At 42.2% G+C, this 18,922-nt stretch overlaps 1 long non-coding RNA gene across 1 annotated transcript in view; it reads right to left on the bottom strand.

The window, feature by feature from the left end:
• LOC140257095 (uncharacterized) overlaps positions 1-6,427 on the bottom strand; it is a 30,646-nt gene extending 24,219 nt beyond the window's left edge. The window contains exons 1-3 of the long non-coding RNA XR_011904953.1: positions 6,359-6,427; positions 6,155-6,250; positions 4,405-4,542 (exon numbers count right to left, since the gene is read on the bottom strand). This is a non-coding gene — a long non-coding RNA (uncharacterized lncRNA). The remainder of the gene's footprint in view (positions 1-4,404; positions 4,543-6,154; positions 6,251-6,358) is intronic.
• Between the last annotated feature and the right edge of the window lie 12,495 nt (positions 6,428-18,922).

The following is an 18,922-nucleotide window of genomic DNA, read 5'->3' as shown; positions in this document are numbered from 1 at the left end:
ATCATTTAAAAATTCCCTGTTAGAAAAGGTAAACAGCCACCAAGCTGTTTGATGCAGGATCTGAAGATGTGCTTCCCTGCAGGACAAGCCCAAGGAATATACTGTTCATCTCTGTATGGCCAATGGATGCTTAGGCCTGAGTGTGCTGTAGAGTTTTGCAATCTTCATTCCCAAGACACTCTGCTTTTTGAGGAACTCATTCACTAGACCATGGTTGCATGCCCACTAATGTTCCTGAGTAAGCGTGTACATCTGTGACACACACACACGCTCTTGTAGTAGTCCCATTGGCTCAGGATGAAGGAGGCTGTGACAGGCAGTGTGAGCAAACAAGGAGAGCAAAAGCAAATGGGGACAGCTTTGGCTGAAAGTTCACTGATTTTACCAGAGAGATTTTTTCCAGGTAGATTTTCCCCTAAAGTTTCACCCTTTCAAGTGACTTAAAAGCTCTCAACTTCAAAATATCTCAAGGCCTGGAGAACCACAGCCCCTCAGGAAGCTGCATGCACATTAGTGCCCAAATGGAGGCCCCAAATGGGGGGAATCTCTTACCAAGAATCCTACACCAAATGAGTGGGACGGGCATGACTTTATTTTCTTCATCCCAGTGCTTATTGGCATTAGCCATCACACCTTCCATTAGGGCTGATGTTTCCTTCTCTCTCTCAAGACTGTAGCCTGTTATTCTCATGACTGCTACAGCTAGTATTACCGATTACATCATAAACTATAGTAACTGTGACTGTAACTATAGCAGCAGATTTGCATTAGAAGACTTCCCCCCTCACCAATACAACCTGTTCAACTGAATTGAGGAAAAAATTCTCCAAATTAGCCTTATTTTTATCTTCAGGGCATGTGAAATACCAATGTTTCCCTCTCTTTGCCTGTCTTAGATATGCTTGCCTCTCTGAGAGGACTGAGAGAAGTTGAACTTCAAGAAGTGAAGCTTCCCCAGTGGGAAAGCATGAGATTCGAGGTGTTGAATTCATTTTAGATGACGTTTCAAGATTCTAGGGGTTTCTTTCTGCTGCTTTGTTGTTGTTTCTGTTGAGTCTGTCAGGCAGAGAGAGTTAGTTGGGACTGTTGTATGCTACTGCAGCTGAAGTATCTTTGATATCTGACCTCATTCATTTGACCTTAGCTTGGGTGTCTTTACTATACCACACTTTGCAATTCAAATATGCCCTGACTTGATTACACAGAAGCTGTTCTGCAAACATACTCACTGACCTGACTAACAACAGGAACTGCTCCTCTTTGCTGGGGGCAAAAATAAAGCCATGAGTATTTCTTTAGACACTTTGCAAGGAAATACAAGTAAATCTTCAGTCAATTAGAAGCAGACCAGTATACTTCTAAGAGTCTCAGACATTCACACCTTCCTTCTCCAACTACACTGCATCAAGCTGATACTGGCTACTAAACTCCAGCTGTGCTCTGAAGAGCATTGAGCAATGCCATGTAATCTGACACAGACAAGCCCATGTTTATAGCTGCCATGCAAACAAGCAATGCAAAGTACATCATGTGCAGGCTTATCAAAAAGCAGGAGTCAAATCTGAAGAACCACAAACTCCAAACCTTGGTGAAAGAGCTGCTCTCTCCTTTCACTTCAGAGCCGTGATTCCACCTCGCCTTCAGAGATTACTGTGTTGCACATGATTAACAGCATAAGGCAAATTAATATTTAAGAATTCAGCACCGAAAGGTAATTACTCAGCTAGCACAGGCTCACATTATTGATGCTTGGCTCCTTAAGAGATTTTTTTTTGGAGTGCCTATAAACTAAATTAAGACATTTAAAACATTATGGAATTACACATCATTACTTTTCCCGATCTGCATATTTCAGCAATTGTTTATGCTATGTAGAATGAAGAACTGCTTCTTGCAAGTTATTTCTAAGAAAAGCTTGGACTCAATTATGTACCTGCAGTCTCTGATAAGAAAGGAACCATCCTCACTGTTGCAGCAAAGGGTTGCAAGCAGATGTAAAAGAATACCTCCTTCATAGCTTCTAAAAACACACAATGAAGTGCATCCCTCCACACAGTACAGTACCCACTTCAGCTCACTTCGACTCTTCAAAGAGCATCAGAGAAAATCTGTGGGGCTTCACATTTCTACACGACCCATCCCACAATCAGAGCACTGCCAGCCTCAGTTTTGGTCTAAAAAAACCTTGCACAAATGCACGGAGCTGTTACCTGCCATCAAGCTGCAGCTGATGGAGAAAGCTGTACTCCTCACCTCAGTAACACAACCAGTCATGAGACAACAGACTTGTTTTCTACGCCATTTTTAGAGACTTAAGTGTTTCTCTAAAAGCATAGTCACACTAATCTTGTAGCTACAGCACATTCAACAGCCAGTGTCCTACATAAAGAATGAGAGCCATGGTTAAATATCATCGCTTATCGGCCAGAAAGAAACGTTGTATTACATATAAATGTAATGCAAGAGATGTACCTGGAGTTTAAAAACGAATGTTATAGTGGCTCTGAATATATCAAGAGCCGAAGTGAGGAAATAGAACTCTCCTATGTATTTTTCTATGAATAACTGGCAACATACAGCAGAGATCAATATAAGTTTTTGCAAGAGGCCACTGATGATTTGAACTGTATTTGGAATTCTCTGCACAGGCCATTGTATGCTGAATCAAAACTACACAGACACTGGTCATAGTTGAATGAGAGAATGAGGATCCTAAGGGCCTTATGTGAAGTGGTCTTGGGTTAGAGCCAGGGAGAGTAGGAATAGCATTTGGATCGATGCCACAGGACAAGAGAATGGCACAAAAATAATTACACCGACAATATTTTGCAGTATTAAGCAACAAAGGCATGATTTTGAGCATATAATGCCTATTCACTTGTAACTGGTCCAAATGGGATCTCATTCTTCACAAAGAGGGCTTGGAGAAGGGCCTGACAAATTGTCATCCTCGTGCTGTACCTACATATGTTCCACAGCATACAGGGGTATAACCTTAAATTAATGCATTTTATAACTCGAGCAAAACTCATCTCGTTCTGCGGTGTAGAACTGAATGGCTGCACTTGGCAGGCACTGCTGAGCATTTAAGACCTCTCTTTACAGGCAAAATAACAAGACTCATCAACCCCATATTGTGCTCTTTGCTAAAAAACAAAACAACAAAAAAAACCACCCTGAAATTGGAAATAACATCTGTGAAGTAGCCTTCTGCTAAACAAAACCCAACAAGATGATTCACGGCTCTTTTATCTGAATAAACAGGCCACCAATAATTCAATTGGACCCTCTTCAGTCCTCACTCAGCCTACCAGAAGATAGCACTGGTTTATTCTGTGCCCTGGGGTTTAACTAGGGAAGCTGCTGTGTTGTCATGATAGCTTCACAATTACGCGTTACCACCAGGGGAAAAAACAGTAATATTACAAGAGACACCTACACTTGACACTGTTGCCCAAACGAAAAGGCAAAGACATGAGATTTGTGCTAGAAGGCTGGAAGAGAAACACGCTATTCACTGGGGAGAGGTGAAAGAGCTGTAGGACAGTCTGGTGTATAACAGAGCCACCTACTGGAAGGCTGCCGCTGTGAGCTTCTCTACCTCATTCACCTGCCTTCAGCCTCCCCAAATGAACCCAACATTCACATCTGGCTCTTATTAGCTGTCCATACTCGTGCAGTAAGGTATGGGTGAACACTAGATCTTGGTTGCTGATTGCCACACACCTAGAACAGGAAGCAATCCCTGTGTTTAAGTCGTGTTTACACTGGAATAAAGCTGCACGCCTTCTGCAAACCAGTAGTTTGCTCAGGTAGAACAGTCCACCCTCCAGTTATGTTGGAGAAAAGGAAGTCAAAGCAGAAGAAACGTGCTGTATTTCAACTCTTCCTTTGCTTCTACAGCAGAACAGGAAAGCTTATTTTACTTACGCAACGCACTGTTTTATGATGGGCTGATTCACCAGTGCTGAGGAACATTCTTCCTTTTTTCTTTTAAGAAACACTGAGTAACCTCAGCTCCCACTTCAGGAGGTTTTTTCCATCATTCCTTCTTTTTCTCCTGCTTTTTTTCCTCCCCCTGAACTTCCAAATAGAAAAAGAGAACCCATCTACCTAGACAAAACACTGCCTGTGTAGATGCTATAATTCTTCTCCCAGCAACTATCACATTTCTTGAAGTAATTTCAAATTAAGTCTTAAGAGCTGCAATCAGCCACCATTTTAGACAGACAGACCTGCATTTGCATCTATCATAGTCACGGTGCTTATGAAGTGAAATATCACTCCTAAAATGAAGCAGATTACCTTCCATGCCCTGCTGCCAGATGGCTTGTATAGACAGTAATTGAACAAATACTTCCTAATCTGCTTTGATAGTATTTTTAACTTTATATTTGAGCTCACCATTAACACTGATGCTTCCGTGCAAGAAACCTTCAATCCCAGGGAGACAATCAGCTGAAGAAGCCAAGTGAGTCAGAATGAAGAGGCCATTCATAAGACTGCAGTCCACTTCTTCAGATAACCGAGGAAATAACAGACCTGTAATTTAAACACAAAATCATTGCCATACAGATCATGAAATTTCACTGAACTATAATGTTAGCACACCTTATGTGTGACATATACACAAAAAAATGCTAAATTCGATATTTATGGTTAAATGCTAACATCCCATAATAGTTTTACAGTAGCGAGTGGGCCAAACTCCTTTTTTCTGCTTTAGAGTTGGCAAATAAGCAGCCTCCGTCCTAAAAAACCTGCATATGTGGCCTACTGCCTAAAGAGTGCACGCACAGCCCTGCTGTCAGACATGGATGTACATCACTTCTGAGCATCCATAAGAATACAGCAGTCAAAGGGGTTGAAAGCGAGGACAACTAGAAACTGCAAGATTGAAAGAAGGGCTTCTGCTATGATAGAAGCTTGTGATTTGAGCGGTAGGTGTGTCCTCGTGGCACTCTGCAAAGGTGATTTTGCACTGCTGTGCACAGCTGGCCATCAAAGAAATATCAACTATAGGTTACCATCTTCCTGCCCCTCCAATGAGCAACACGTCTCTATTGTATTTGTTTTCCTTCCTAAGCTTGCTCAACCCCACAGATATAAGAACACCTTCAAAGTTTTACAGAGAGGGGTCTTGGCCTTCCTTGAATTTCTTATGTATACATACACATGTAAAATGCTGTGGTTAAATAGTCAAACAGCCCTTCCGAAAGAAAAAACAGCAGCCATTTATTCTCACCAAATCACTCCATCTCCCAGAAAACATCCTCACTTTCACTTCATGGGAGATTTATCTTAGAATCATTTAACAGCCATTAAAAAAAAGTTGTGGGTTTTTTTTTTTTTCCTTCCCCTCCTCTCTTAGATCCCGAAATCATGATGAGCTTGTAATTAACCACAGTTTGTAGGGGATTTGTGAAACTATTATGCTGCACTATAAGGACACACACTTTATCAAGGCTTGAGCATGGTCTAATTAATAGAGATAGCATGCAGCCCATTAATTAACTCAACATGGTAATCAAGCATCCAGAAACGCTGCTTAACTAACCCCAGCGTACCCATGGGCAATGCATTCAGTGAGAATGTGATATGTCATCTGCTGTACGGCACACAACAGTGTTACCTTTGGAGCGTGGTGCTCAGGGGTTAACGTGACAGAGACTGTACAACAGCAAAGGATGAACTTCTCACATTGCCCCACGAAGAAGAGTGAAATGGCCTTAATGGAATGATCACCACCTTCATTAAACCACAGCTAGAGATCTTTGTCCCTATATTCTATGTCACCCATGTCTTTCATGCAATTATCAAGGTTTGCGGAGTGTTTGCAGACACCAAGCAGTGCAGGAGAGCACAGTGCAGGAGAGCACAGCAGGGGTGCCAGCGGGTCACACGCACTGGTGCAGCTTCCTCACCAGCACGGCATGTAGGCTCCAATTCAACACTGGTAAAAACTACAGGAGAACTTCATCCCATGCCCATGTTCTAGGGAAGAGTTAGTGGTAGAACCCCTTGAGTCCACTCCACCCTCATTGCATTTTTATGGGCAAAAATAACGTGAAATACGGAAAACTCCTCAACATCCCTCAGCGAATTCACCCCCCACGCTCAGTCACTGCACGCCATTTCAACACCCAAAGCCTACCTGAACCGCCGGCTCCAGCTCCCCGCCCCCAGCTCTCCTGCTTTCAGCTGCTAATTGCTGCGGCCGGGCTCCAAGTCAGCTCTTTGTTCCCGAGACCTAAGGGCCATATCTTCGATTAGAGAGCCTATACTTAAAGCAAAGCTAACTGCGTCGTACGCCGACGGCGCTTGTCGCATTAATGGAGCGCCGCGTGCTTCCTCGCACCGGCTGCGAGCAGAGCACATGCAGACCGCTTCCTTCAGCCGAACGGGCTGAGCGCTGGATTGCTTTGAGCTGAGCCAATCAGAGCACGGGTTTTGCTCACTTAAATTCTCCTTCCCCCCACGAGGCAGTTTGCTGAGTGACCACCTGTGTCCTGAGGCGGGGCTGCAGGAGCAGCTGGTGCTGATTGCAGCTGCTGGAGCTGTGCAGAACCTTCCAGAACCTTCCAGAACCGCAGCTGCCCCACACAGGTGCACAAAGAAAGGCTCAGGTTGCAGGAAGGGCTACTGCTGTCATGTTGGTCCAGCTTGGGCTTTTGTTACATGGAAAGCAGTGAAGGAGAAATAAGGCTGAGGTGTCTGTGCAAGAGAAGCTGACATTTAGGAAGCACAAAGGAAGGATGTGGGGTCCCTGCAAAACGAGATAAAGCTGAGAAGGCGTGTTTCGGTCAGAAGGATCTGGTTAAACACACTTATCTTGCAGATACACGACAGGAGATGCCAGCTTAGCACCTGCGTGTGAGTCTTGTTTACTGGACAGAACGAAGAGTGATACAGGATACAGAGATAGTTCCAGTCGGGCAAAATAACAAGCTCTGAGTCCAGATTACAAAGTGTGTATAAACAAAGGGAACAAGGGGTGAGCTGTGGGAGGTGAACTGAGAAGAACATGAACCTATGTCAGCCTATGGGGAAAAGGGGAAGGGCTGACCAGCATTGGGGTGCAGGGATAAAAGAGGGGCTGTGTCCCCCAGCACTTGGAGATGCCCCACAGGGGTATCCCTCAATGGACTCTTCCTTTGCTTGAATAAATGAAGACTTTCATCTGTTTCTTTATGGGATAAAGATGATCGAGCAAACTTGTGCTGGCCAACATTTTCCTAACAGTGGGATGATCTCCATCCGCATCATGACTCTGACCTGCTACTGAAATTGGACTTTTGTGCCATTTCCAGCCACCGCTCTTTGCTGGGCTGTCTGTATGGAGAGCCCAGAGGAACTGGTGCCGATTCCTGGCTTAGAGCTGCCTTCCACGTGCCGTCAGTGAGACACTGTGGGAGCCGTTTAATATGTGCAACGCCGATTTTGTATAGCGATAATTGTTTTTAATCAGAATGTTGTGCACTACGAAGTCAAACACATTACAGAAGTCTAAATATATTATGTCAACACAACTACTTTAAATTAAGCAGAGCTAGGCCCAACTCAAGAGCTGTTCATTAGGAAGTAGTGTTGATTTAGGAGGTAACTATCTTGCCCCAGAAGAACTGTTATCCTAATAATTTTGCCTAGGATGGAGCTGCTGGGAGGGAAAGCAGCACACTACAATACTGTGGTCCCTTTACTCACTCCATGATGTGGGCTATGTGCAGCAAAGGATGTGGCAGCATTTGGTGCATATCATAGTGACATTCAGTCCTGCTGATGCTATCATTGCTGTTATCTTTTCCGTAGCAAAAGTGCTGCAGACCTCCCTGTTGTCTGCAGTAATTAAATATCAAGATGCCTATCCTACGTGTGACCGTGCTATTGTGAGAGGGGTGAAAACCTTGAAAGCTGTCCAGGGGTTAATTTTGGAGATGTATTGCTTTTTAAAAATGGTTCATAGAACCATTTTGTATAGACAGTAATGGGCTCATTTTTCAAAGGTGCTGATCAATGAAGGTAGCATATGAGCAGCAGGCTACGCAAGCTTAAAAGAAAGGATGACCAAGATGCTCTCTGTGCTCTTCTCCTGGCATAAAACAGAATCCTCTGCTTATGCATTCCTCTGCCACTTATTTGAAACCAATTTAATTTGGGCATTGAAAGTTGTAGGTAGCGTTCAGCCTGCAGAAAACAGACAAGGGATAATGAAAAAGGGGCATGGCCTAAGTTAACAGGCTGCTGGCTCCTGCCCTTCCCTCTTGGCAATGCCTTTTGTGAAAAGGGAGGAAAGGAAAAGAAAACCTTTTGCTTCAGCTGGCAGAGTGATATCAGATACAAAATTGTCTTTAAAGTGCCCTCTAAGTGAGTTAAAGTAACTAACCAACCTCAATGATTGTTCTGGTGGAAGGGCAATCCTGCAGTATTTTTTCTTTTATTCTAAAGGGAAGAACATCTGCTTGTCTTCACTTTTGGCCTCTTTGCTCTTTAGACCCCAACTCTAACAAGGCTGTATTTTAGCTCCTATCCCCATGTCGATGTGTGTAGCACATGTACACCATCACAGTCTGTTCATATTAAAGGCATTATTTTGATTCCTAAGCATTTTGCGGGCTTTATATTTTCCAGTGGCTGTATTTTTCTCAGGAAAAGAAAACTAGAGGTGCAAAACAGTATAGAATAAGCTCTCATTCTCAGTCACATTTACTGTAGGCAGATAAGATTTATATGAATGGGAGACAAGAGACCACGTACCCACCAGAACTGATGTCTCAAACCACCCCTACGCAGTGATGATTTCTGTTTTAGCCTCTTCCACAGGTCCTGTCACAGTGAGGATTATGGTTCAGCAGCTAGAAAGTGCTCTGTGAGCCCAGCATTCTCTGTATCCTCATACAGAGCTGCTCACAAACCATGTTTTCCTTTAGCCAGGCCTTCCAGATCAGTAAGCAGAAGGGGGACACAACATTCACCTGTTAATGTGACCACTGTTTGTTGACCATGCAAAGTGCAGGCTATTATCTGGACCCATTAAAGCCAACTCAAAGGTACATCCTCTGGGAACGCATACAGTCTCAGAGGCTGATGTTTTTGGACACATCCCAAGGTGCACCGTGTGTGTATTTGGAACAGTGGAGGAGAACCACCCACCACCCTGGCTAAAATTCAGGTTAATTAGGACCCCCTCCTGTCTCTGTTTCCTGATGATTAAAGGATCACCCGTAGAGATGACACCTGTCAGCACGAGTTATCAAAACACATCAATCTATCACTTAGTGTTGCTTTGGTTTGTATTTTAACTAAAGGAAGCATTCTGTTTAATTCAAGTAGTTTTAACTACCACCAGATCTTCCGCATAAGGAGTGATTGCAAAGCTATAACCCAATTTGAGAAAGGAAGACAGCAAGGCCAAATTAAACCGGCAGGTTTGAAAATCTGAATTCAGTGGCAGTTCAAGTTACACACTACTCTTAGGTTAAAAAAAAAACCCTCCCTAATTCTATTTTAAAGACTCATTTTCCACAAATGGCTGAGCTGTTTAAGTTAAAGTGAATAAATAGCTAATGAGCCATTAAAGTCTATAAGACTGTATGGCCTCCGGGCAGTGGTACCTGGATTCAGCCAATTATAGTTCCCTACGATAAGATGAAGACATCAGGTTGTTATTGGAATATATAAAGGTTGAAGACACTGTTAATAAGTCACTACAGGATGTGATAAAATTGTTTAAACTGTTTAAAAACTCTCAATGTGTTTTGCTAGACACATTTTTACTGCTAGGTTTTTTCCCCCATAAAGTCTAATCCTTTCTTTGCACAGCCTTGAGAACCACGCTCTGCAATATTGCATTAATACCAAAATGTGATTTGTTTCTATATTTCCACGTTTTTAGCACGTACTCTGGAGGTTATGAAATATTAATAGTGGCAATTCTTCAAGCCTGGCATAGAGAGAACAGCAAGGAAAAGAAAGAAATTAAGGAAATACCAAAAAAGTGTTTTTTAAAACCAAAGCAACTGTCCAAGAAAGGAGCCATAAATTGTGAGAGCTCTATTTGCCTTTAAGCATTCCCAACCTCATGGAAATCATTCACACCTAGCTGCTGTATATCTATCCCTACGTCTTTTCAAGCTGAAGAACTCTTCCTATTCATAATGAGAATTTTCCTCTGTTGAATCTGTTTATTAATCTTTAATAAAAGATGTGGAGCCAAGCATATAAGATTTGACCATACAACCCAAATACATAATGAGAAACATGAGAAATCACCCTGAGCACGCAGGCACTAGACTTGCAAAGGTTTGTATATGTGCATAATTTGCATCCCTTGGGTTTAAGCTTTCCAAGGGGAGCAGAGATTTGTCCTCTCCCTGACTCACATCTTCCTGAAGAACTCCTGCACAACTTCTCTGTCTTCTTTTAAACCCTTCAGTGTCATCAAGCCCACCTAAAGTCAGGCCTGGCTAACCCAGACACACCGCAGCTCAAGATTTTGGTGCTTTCTCTTCTTTTCTCTGAGCATGCTTCTCTTCTATTTGTTTTCTGCTGACTTTACACGACAGGCTTTTGGGGCAGCCTTTTTTATTGTGTCTGCACAGCATTTAGTGCAGTAGCATCTTGATCTCTCTCCAGGGTGACTTGCTGTGGCTCTAGGCAGCTTAACTAACTAATGTAAAGGCAGTGCATCAGGGGGCGGCTAATGGGACAATTCACAGGGCCTAAGGTTAAGCATATGAATAAATACGCACCCAGTGAAAGGCTGCCTGATAAGAGGCTGAAACATTCCATTTGTTAAAGTCACCAAGCCTTTTAGCAGGAGAAAATTCTCAGTACCATTTTCTTTATGACTTGCTCTCCTATGACTTAAGTAGCAGTTATTTAAAGAATTGTGATTCTGTCTTAAGAACTGCCGTATAAAAGCCATAGACCACACTATATTTTTACAAGCATATTACAAACCTCCCTGACTGATCAAGGTTTTTGACAGGCACATTTACACATTTTCATTCCCTCTGCTTTCGCACATAAATGTACCGAAGGTTAAAAGCACACAGAGTCACTGGCATAGCTTTATTTCCCAGCAGCATAACTTGCTGAAAGACTTATGTTTGAGCCTTGAACCGAGGAGCATCTCGCCTTATCCCCTCCTGTGCCTGGAGCAGATCTTTGGGCCACAAGTGCTGCTGAATTATCACCGATGACTAATTCAGTTTTTCCCACTGTCACAGTTCTATTCTGTTTTGGCTCAAAGTCACCAAAGGGGAATCATCTTTCTACTAACTTTCGGGACCAGAACCTCAGCTTGAGTAAGTCATCATAATTCAAATGACATCAACAGAAATAAGATGATATTGTGTCAATTTATTTCCTATGTACGGTTGTTGCTCCAAAATGTCTATCCTTGCCTCAGTGTTGCAGTGTGAAATACAATATTCCATGTACATGCAATCCTTCTCAGTTGTGCAATTCCAAACTTAGTCAAGATGGGAAGATCTGGAATATCATAGTACCATAGAATCGCTGGGTCCTTATGAGAATGCCTTACTGCTCAGAGCTGCACCTTCCCAATGAATGTAAGCAGAGTGATGCTACAGGAGGGAATTTACTGAGCACGTGGCTCTCTGTGGCTGTGCAAATGAAGGGCTCGAGAACACTTTCTTGGAAAATACAGTACCAATCTTCATCCTACGAAATGGCTTCATTGATTTGAATCCCCTGATTTCACACCTACCTCCCTCATTAATGGCTTGTGATTGGGTCCCTGACTTTGCAGCGGTTTATTTATGACGCTGCAGGCTTAGTGGCGACTCACCAAGCTTAATTTCTTATAGACCCAAGGAAAGGAAGGAGGATGAGAGATGATATAGTTAAAGTCGCATAGCAAAGCAAATAAGGAATGTGACTACGTGATAAATACATCCTAAAGGAGAGCAGTATAATCTCAGACAATAAGGAGAGGCTGAAAGTTGGGGCATTTGACTACTTCCAAATTACATTTACATCAGCCCTGCCTTTTTGCGTGTTAAAGATTGCTCACAGCTACAAATCAGATTCTCCAGGTATAATAGATAATGAAGGGCTAACTTTCTAACGGCACTTCCAGTCATGACTATGTACTGCAATCTCCTTTTTATTAAGGGATATTAATGTCTTGATTACATTCTTCAGGGTTTTTTTTTTGTGGTTTTGTTTTGTTGGGTTGTGGGATTTTTTTGCATTTCTTTCCTATCACTATTAGACATTATTAGGATGCCGCTTGCTACAGGCCAAGAACGTAACTTAAAACTTGCTGTGAACAGCTGTGCTTGTTGGTCTCAGACAAACTGTTTCAGAAGTCCCAAGGTACAACGAACACATACAGGTGACAGGAAAAGAACGCAGCTTGGGTTCAGAAGTACTTCCGAGATGTGTAAGTTTTACAAACATGATTACAAACACATTTTGTAATTTAAAGGACGGATTACCTATAGGTTGGATGCAAGAGTGCGTACGTTTTTATTGCTATTGTTTTTTAATGGGTCCATTCTTTGCTTTGAGGAAGCAGAAGAAAGTAAGTGGCATACAAAACAGTAACACGCGTTTAATTTTCACCAAGAAAAAGAAAGCCAGCCTTTATTTTTGTTTGCAGCCCCAAGAATAAATGTAGAAATGAAAAGATTATGAAGTACAATAGTAATTTCATACAATGTAAACTGTAATTGCACTACAATCTGCAGCCATCAAAAGAATGTAATGTGTGAACTACCTGAAAAGACAAAATAAGCTGGCTAGGTAAACTTCCCATCTGATTTATTCTTAGTAAACACTGTGCTGCAGATGAACACCTCAGGTTCCCCTGCTTGTACGGCTGCCCTGCTTGTTGGGTATCCCCTTAGAGGAAGCACTGGAGTACTGTCAGTTTACAAGCAATCTATTAAGGGCCTGACAGGTCATCTAGATTTTGAATACCAAGGGAAAAAATCTTCACATTTTTAAAGTCTCCAGCTTTAGTATCTGGGTCTGCGCTTCATTAGGCTGCTCCACTTCTTGTTCAACCATGTTTTGAAGTTAGATAGCAGCTTTCGCTCGGTGTTCCTTCCAACAGCATCTATGCGAGCAAGAATAAAATGCTAAAGAAGCCAAGAGAGATTAAATTATTTCTGCAAATCATTCAGCAAATATTAACTAGAAAGAACTGAGGAAACAGGCACCCCCATGCCAAACCCGGTCTGTAAGCCAGAAATTGAGCAGTTCTCATTATCATGCTCCTGGATCTACATCCCATTGCTTTCCTGTCCATGGAATGGAAGCTCTGCTATGCTGGATGAAGTGCTCACGCAGTGGTTCCGTGTTTATAATGGTTCTGTAGAACCGAACCCGCAAGGAAGAGAGGAAGGCCTTCAGTTGTTTACAGCATCATCAAGAGGTTCTGCTCCAGTTATAGTTTCCTTCCTGAACTTCATGTTTTTTGATTTTTTATGTTTGTAAACATATATGTATTTTTTTTTCTCTGTGTTTTTGTGTTTGCCAAACTGAGAAACAGGTGAGCTCAGCTCTCTGTCACACGACAGAATGCTTGGATAACTACAGGGCAGAAAGGCCGGAGAAGTGCTTCCTCTGCTTATTGACACAGAAAGCACAGGAGTATCAGCCACACAACTGAGTGCCACTTGAACGAGGATGAATTGCGTTCTGAGATCGCATTGCTCAGCTGGAATGACCATGTAAGCACTGGGCAGCACAGGCTGCTCTGCCTGGTCCTTCTGTCCCAGCGCACAGAGACCATCTGCACAGAGCAGTTCCCAGCAAGTCTGGACCAGATGGTGCCAACCAAGCTTCTCCAGTCTCCATTTTCTCACCCTTGCTTGTCAAAACAATAAACCTATGGACTGAAAATGAGCGCTGTTATTAGCGATTCCATTTATAATGCAAACGTCTCTCTTTCTAACTGTGAATTAATGAAGAAAACAGGGTCACAAAGATGTAGCTGAGGAAGCCTTTCTGTCTTTGGATTTACTGAGTTTGCACAGATATAAAAAGAGAATCTGCCCACCCAGCCGCTTTTTCCTAATCTGTTCTGAGCAGAGCAATAGCACAATGACAGGAAATAATATTGTCATTTAACTTAACACAAATCAAATGCAATCCAGTCAGAGCCGTGCAATGTTTCACAAGCCTTAAATAGACTGAGCGCTCCTTCCTTGGGAATTAGATATTGCAACCATTCTACAATAAGGTAAATTGAGACGTACAGGGATTAAGAGCAGCAAGACTGATTTCTGTGGCTCAGCTGGTCTTCTTTTCAGAGACACCAAGAAAACATCTCTCTTCTTCTGTCAGTTTAAGCTGTAGGCTCTGACTGATATTGGTTTACAGTTGGTTTATTAAGCTGGACACCTATAACTTGCCATTGGTGATTGCTTGAGAAAAAGGGGAACTGTTGAAGTGAATCCAGAAAGGAAGCAGGTGAGACATGAGACCCGAATCTTAATTTCCACATATAACTACGAAGCCAATCTGGTTCCTACAGTGATATTAGCAACAGGTTCGGAAAGCCCTCTGCACTTAGAAAGAAAACAGATAAGCCAAGGAGAAAAATTAATACGCTTAAATTAAATACGGCAACAACAAATAAAACAGCAGACTGTTTGTTATATACCAGAGACTCTGCAGGAAAGCACTGCACCCATTATTTCTTATTATTGCTCCAGGAGAGAAATTCACAGGGAAGGCAAAAAAAAATGAAGTTAGCAATGATTTTTTCACTATGAACATTTCTCCAGGGATGACTTATAAAGGAAAAAAAATGTAGCCTGGGAGAAGAGAGCTAGAAAGAAAGGATTATCTACATTTATGTATTTAGTGAGACACTTGCACCCACACTAATGCTGTTATAGGGAAACCATTAAACAGCACTTTTACACCTCTTTTTATTTTGTCTTAATGCATGGAAGAACCGTTTAGTCAAGAAGTAGTAAATTGAACGATGCATTATGGCTAAAGCTGCAGTAGGTAGGAAGAGATAATCCAGTGTGATGCAAACTCCTTCCAGTTAGGATGAATCTCTGTTGTATGGGCTAATGACTGGAGTGGTTGCATGCACTAACTGGGGGACTCTTCACACAACTGCCATACCCATAACCATGCAACCTGATCTGGTGTTGCTGTCATCTTATCTGGGGAAAGCCAAGGCGCCCTAAGCATCCACTGCATCACTGAGGACCAATGACACTAACAGATACTCTGCGAATAAAAACGTATACACAACAGACTGATGTCTGAAGGAAAAGTGGGCAGATGGGATGGCAGACAGCAATGAGGAGGTGCAGCGTAACAAGAAAATGAGAAGTTTTCAAACACGGAGTGGTGGCAGAGGGAAATCAGTTAGAAAGGGCTGCAAATCGTTGATCTTAAAAGTGATTCAGAAACATCACAGTGTGAGAAGTCAAGAAGGATGACAGCATTTGGGTCAATAGCAGGCTTTAGATGAAAGGTAATACTACATGAAGCAACGCATCTAACATCATACAGAGCAGTAGGTACTGAAATGCAGATAAGTAAATAGAAGGAAGGCTAATGGAAATATAGAAGAAAGAAAGAGTATTGAGTAAACATGCCAAACAGAGGGTGGAACAGCTAAAAATCCAACAAAAGTTAGTACAGAATGAGGTTGCCTTTTAATAAGTTAGCACCAGCTGTTCAGTGGAGGATGGAGGGATTATGTTCATTATTTTATAAGTTCAGTTGCCAAATCAAACCTTAGAATCACTGGCCAGAATTGTCAACTGCAAACAAGGATTAGGGTAAATCTTTTGCAGAGGCACTGAGATGAAGCAGAAATGCATTTCCTGCCTCTCAAAATGTCCTAAAAAGTGATGGATCAGAAACAGCAGAGCCTACTGACCTAGAGCCTTCCCAGTTCAACATCAGTCTAATGCTGTATTAGGATGACTACTGTCAGTGTTTCTCCAGGGTCTGCAAAGGATGTGACACAAACTCAAACTCTTGGCCTGGTGGTGCTGGCAGAGGAGATCTGGCAGAGCTCTGGCTCTCCTCCCTACACACCAACCCTGGCTTCATTGCTTGTCCCCTCTGGTCATCTCCCCTTGGAAGTGGTAAGGGGATGGCAAACATGGATTGCCTGTGTTGTAGCTGGTAGGATGTCAGCCTGCTCAAACAGATGGGTCCAGACTCATGCCCAAGTTAGCTTATCAATAAAGCTTATGAGCTCTGACCAATCCCTTCATTAATATACATGTACAATTTCCAAAATGGAGCTAGCCTACATCTGCCTAGCTTAGGGTACAGACAATGGAGGCTGGATTTGTATGATATAATTGGATACAGTGCTGATAGAACCTATAGCCCTAAGTCATCAGGGTACATCAGTAAGTCAAAGAAAGGCTTAAGACTTGGCACATCCTTGCTGCACCAGAGCAGGTAAAAAGTATAGACCGAAAGATCCCTCAACTCTGTGTTCATTGACCTCATAGGCATCCTTAAGGGGTTGGTTTGGGAAATATTGCATACTGAATTATTGATCATCTGTCTAAGCAGAGATGGAAGAAACTGATCTGCTGCTGAAATGAAAATAAAGAATAGGGGAAGAAAAGGAAGTGGTAAAGTATAGAAAAGTTAATGTATAGATCACAAACACTACCTATATTAACAAATATTCATGTTATTCTATGATAGAATAACAACATTATCCCTTCTGGCTCATGTTAATACTTTGACTAAATCCTTTAAGTAGATTAGAAAGAATTACGGGACCTTACTGGAGGAAAAAACCTATAAACAGGTAGCGTGCATGCTTTCGGATAGATGGCTTCCAACAAAGTGCTGCCCTGGAACAAAAAGAAGGGGACAGCCAGACATTGGATTCTTGAGGGGGTAATTAGTGAGAAAAAGTAAGGTTTGAGATTCTATTTTTGTTTACATTTTGCGCTTCTCATAATTTCTTTGCTCAGCTGTTCCCTGTCACTCTGGACAAATTTCAAGACAAATTCCTTCACTCATAAAAAAAAAAACAAAACAACCCCAAGCACTTAAGGAAGGATTGCAAAAACAAGCTTCATGCTGCTTAACTTCATCTCTTTATGTGGCTTAATGTGTTTTTTTACACTTATTGGGTTATATTCTAGCCAGGCTAAGCTGCTGAAGTCCCACTGAATCAATGAGGTGGTACTAAATCCTCTGAAGGTTCCTCTGATTTTCACCCTCTAGCTGGTATTCTGACAAGCTAAACATATTACATTCCTCCACGCTTCTCTATTCATAAGAAAAGCTCCAAAATATAACTCAGATCACCTGCAGTAAGCCTACAGCATCTGAATGTATACACACATCCTCAAGTTATTATTACTTTTGATGGGCTTTGTTTTGGCCCCTGATTTTCTTTTGTTTTCCTCTTCAAGCCGTACTTCTCAGGCCATATGCTTTTCTAATTGGAGTGATTGCCCGCCCTGAATGCACAGCAAAACTCTCCTCACAGAACAACACACCCAGACAAAACACCACATTGTTTAAAAATACATAAGTGCATTCCTTGTTTGAGCACGCACAGAACAACATCTGTGATTTCAAATTCATCAAGAAGAACTTCAAGGCCATCCAAAGCAGACCGACACTGACCCAGCAGAAGTGAGGCCTGTGATGACTTTCCCCTCCATTTGGTTTTCTCCTGCAGTCACCTTTTGCTTCCTCTTCTTTATTGATACTGTTGTTGTTATTCTGAAGCGTTCCCAGGACCTCTCTGCTACGTCCTGAAGCTTCTGTACTCATCAAGAAGCAGAAAAGCACCTCCACCCCCAAGGCATAAAACACAGCTGAAAGAGCACAGACCATCAGCGCATCACACGGAGGTGTGCACATATCCATAAAGCTGATTGAACACACTAAGTTTACATAAGAACTGTTCATTACCACTGTGCAGAGAAGGTCCACTATCTGAAGTACTGCTTATTTGATTATTCTTAGTTATTTTCCATCTCCTGTATTCTTGTGTGAGTATTTGCTTTGTTTTTCATACCATTTTCCAACACCTTTCTCTCCAGATATTATGAGAGAAGAGCTGGGTTAGGGCCTTAATCCCTTTACTGATTGTGACTGTTTTCAGATTTATTTGGATTAGTCATTCTGCAGATTTTCCTGCAAAAACATGCCATGCCTCTTATTGCTACAAGCACGAGTGACCACCCTACAGCAGCCTGCATCTCGTAGGACAACCTTACAAAAGGCACTTGCTGTGTACCTGCATACCCAGGTGAGAGAAGGCAAATAATAATATTCCTTTCTTTTTTTCTCCTGAAAAAGGGCAGTTCCCTGGAAATTTGCAGCAATGTGCTGCAGTTTCACATGAAGAGCTGAGATTGTGATATAAGTGTCAGTCACTTGATTGACAGCATGTGAGGAAGCGTTATTTTTCTGTTCCTCACCCTAATGAAATTCTGATGACAAAATGGTGCTTATGAAGCCAGGCACTCTGGTATAAGTGCTCAGTAACAAAATATATTGAGGTCATATGCTGACAACTCGCTTAAAGAAAACTAACTGAAGGTAAATTGGAGATACACCTCTGTAATGCCCAGTAAACGTGTAGGCCTTTACTTTTTTCACCCAGTGGTTAGCATGGAGCTGCCATTAAATTCTTTAGTTGGTAATTCCCCCCATACCTGAGGAACTGGATGGATGTATATTTTAGAAATCCCACCTGTTAATCAACTTCAAGTAGCAAAGATCTGGGTCCAAACAGCAATAGAGCCATGCTGGGAGGAATCCATCAGGCAGGGCAAACTTGGAATTCAGTCACACATACTTGAAGCTCAACTTCAGAAAGTTCCCTGTAGACATAAACCCTCTTCTAGCCCTGTGTGAAGGCAGGGCTTGATCCATGGGGTCAGCACGCTTAATGGATGAGAAGGGCTTGTTCACTCAAGTTTGT

This window comes from Excalfactoria chinensis, chromosome 11, assembly GCF_039878825.1.
Source record: "Excalfactoria chinensis isolate bCotChi1 chromosome 11, bCotChi1.hap2, whole genome shotgun sequence".
Classification (NCBI taxonomy): Eukaryota; Metazoa; Chordata; class Aves; order Galliformes; family Phasianidae; genus Excalfactoria; species Excalfactoria chinensis.
The sequence above is the reverse complement of the archived record's forward strand: the minus strand, read 5'-3'. Positions and strand labels throughout refer to the sequence as shown.